Genomic DNA, 3,411 nt, shown 5'->3' with positions numbered 1-3,411 from the left:
CTCCCTACGGGTAGTCTATACTTTTGTGTGGAGTTGCCATGAGAGGTTGGTTTAATATATAGAGAGAAAAGTCTCGCCATCCCACATCAACTAGCAATGTGGTACTAAACCTCCCTCCCATGCTAATGGGCTTTACGTGCCTTTAGCCCATTAGGGAACACATGAATGGGCCCTTGAGGTCCATTAGGGATTTATGCACTTTTGATAGACTTAGCCCGTTTAAAATTTCGGAATTAATTATTTTCGAAATTAAAATAATTCTAGAAAAATCTAGAATTCATATTTAAAGTCCGAAAAATATTCCAAATGGCCCGAAAATTCAAGGAAAAAATCCTAGAAATATATTGGGACCTAACGAACTCAAATAAAATATTTGGAGCTCAAGAGAAGATTTGGAGAGCCTCTAAAAATTAGAGTTTGCTCTAGGGAAAATGGGAAAAGAATCCAGAAAGATCCGGAAAATTCCCGGGAAGAACTTTTGATGATATAACACGTTTTGAAAGGTTTTCATACTCAACAACACTATGCATGTGACATGAATGCATCACCAGAAGAACAACATCATTTAATTTGAAAAACAACCAATATTTATTTTCTTTTACACTAAATTCTCTGTGAAGAAAAGTAAATATTGAGAAAATTGTTTATTTTTTTTAATTTTAATCACAGCCTGAAATCCAAAAATTTCAGGGTGTGACATGAGTGTCCTGCAGAACCTACAATCAGCAGCAAAAAGGTGCTGGATGCATGTGTGATGTGTTGGACGCTCATTCACACACACACCTCCCTCCATCTCTGCAGGGGTAGCATCAGGACCAATGTAGCTGCATGCAGGCGCCACACATTCATGTATTGTGTATAAACTGCCACCAATAATCCATGCACATTTCCCTCTGAACCTGTCCACCCATCCAATGACCCATCCATGAACATGCATGCACAGTCCTGGGATCGCGTCTGTTCACTTGTCCACACAGACCACACTCGAAACGAGATCTAACAAAATAAGCACCGTTCGATCACACATGTAATCTTGGGATGGAGACTAGGAGGATCTGATGGCCGTGATGGACGACGAAGATCTATCATCATCCCTGGTGTCTGATTGATCGACTGAATCTTCTCTCGATGAGATCGAGCCCATGTGCATTGATATATATCCAGTATCTTCACACACTCACTCCTAGCTCAATCATATCATTCCCGTGACGACAGAGACAGACATCTACCAGCAAGTAGTCTGGGTATATGGGTCGTTTTGATCGATCGATCGATCGATCTCAACGTAGCCCAATGATTATATTGTTCCGTGTGACCATTGGTGGCGTAGAAGTTGCAGAGATCGATCACGCAATTCCATTCCGTCTACGACGACAAACGCTGGGTTTGCTAGGAGTTGCCCAGCTCATGTCGTCCCTGATCACACGAGACGACGACAGGGAGAGGGATCAGGGATCCAATTCTCACTTGACTGGACGCTGTCGCCTGACATGACTGTGGAATGCATGGTTAGGCTATCCAGATCGATCACGAGTCAGATCAGTCTTCGTCGGGGACTGGTGTCATTGCCTTTCTTTTGATCCGGCGCATTGGGGAGCTACTGATGACCTGCCTTCCTGGTTTCTTGAACTGTGTGGGGCACTGTCAGGTTCACAAGCCAAAGGCGCACGTTCTTTGGCCATTCTGACCATTTGGACTTTGTGGGGTGAGAGAAATCGACGCATTTTTTATGGCCACCTTAAGCCTGCAAGTAAGCTTTTTGATGATGTAAAAGAAGCGGCCATGATGTGGATGTCGGCGGGGGCCAAGCATCTGGCGGCACTAGTAGATCAGCGTTTTAGCGAGTAATCTTCTTGCTGTTTCTTGTCTTGGTGTGGGGCCTTTCTTATGCCCCTACCTGCCTCTGGCGGGTTTGTAATTCGGGCACCTCTGGCGCCTGAACATTGCTTTCTTCTTATCAATTAACGCCGGAACTTGTCCGGATCTTTCAAAAAAAAAAACGAGTCAGATCAGTCTTTCTTTTTGAGGACAGGGCCTGACTGATTGAGCTGCTGAATGCCGAGCCGTGGTTCGATCGGACACACGGGAAAGTGGGTGTGGGGGATGCCTGTCGGGCATGGGACACACACACCAGACCTCACCGCCTCTGTGCAGCAGTACTGTACCATCAGGGAGTTCAGAATTCAGATCAGTGCCCAACCTCCTGTCTGCAGCAGCACCCACCGTGCTGCCATTGTGAGTTGAATTTGTGCAGGATACAGGAAGTCTCGATAAGGTTTGTTGTTGAGGCAGTGTTTAGTTTTTTTTGCAATTTGCAAAAGAAACTTACCAATTTGAAGTACTAAATGAAATCTATTTACAAAAATTTTTGCACAGATGGGTTGTAAATCGCGAGACGAATCTAATGATGCTAATTAATCCATGATTAATTAATAATTAGCGGATGGTACTGTAGCATCACTGTTGCAAATCATGGATTAAGTAGGCTCATTAGATTCGTCTCGCGATTTACAGCCTATCCATGCAAAAAAATTTGTAAATAGACTTCATTTAGTACTTCAAATTAGCAAGATTCTTTCGCAAAATTTTGTGTTTTTGCGTTTTCGCGTTTACTGGGTGGGAACGCCTGAACTTGGCATCGATTCTTCTGTCAGAGGATGCGAGCGAGATTGCGAATCCATGGCTTTGGTCGGTTGGCGATGCCAGCCAGCAGGCGGATGGATAGACATCCGAATTCTTAGAACAAATTTGATATTTTAAAATAGATATGTTTAAAATTTTATGCTAATCTTTTTTTATATTATCAAGCATATTATTACACATAAGAATAAAATTTTGTATAGATTTTTTAATGTATTATTTGCTCCCTACAATTAAAAAGGTGAAAAAAGATTCGAATCCGTATCCGTATTCGAATTTTTATATCTATTATTTGAGAATATATATAATAAATTTGAGGTTTAGTTTTTATGAATCTTTACAAGATCAATGTTAAATATAAAGCTATGAATTTACATAGTAAATTCTATATTTTATTTGTTCATAATCGAAGAAAAATGACCAAAAATCTGACATTCGAATAAACATCCGAATCGAATCCATCCAGGCCAATTCTGCAAAATATATGATTGCTGATGGACCTACAGATCTGTCATCTATTGCAGACAAAAAAATTAGTCATTGGGACTTGTGAACCTATCAAGACGGAGGTGCAACTGTGCAAGAATCCTAGACCACCTACACCATGCACCTGGGGCAGTCGATGCTGATGAACTGAACTAGTGATCTCCAAATCTTGCGACACAGAACAAGTGTAAAAAAATGCAGAGGGAGATGCATCATCATATGGGTTAGCAGTACACGGCGTGCCCACAAAAACAATGGAGGATTCCTCATCACAAGGTGGGGGAC

Source organism: Panicum virgatum, chromosome 3N, assembly GCF_016808335.1.
Source record: "Panicum virgatum strain AP13 chromosome 3N, P.virgatum_v5, whole genome shotgun sequence".
NCBI classification, from domain to species: Eukaryota; Viridiplantae; Streptophyta; class Magnoliopsida; order Poales; family Poaceae; genus Panicum; species Panicum virgatum.
This window is presented reverse-complemented; position numbering follows the sequence as displayed.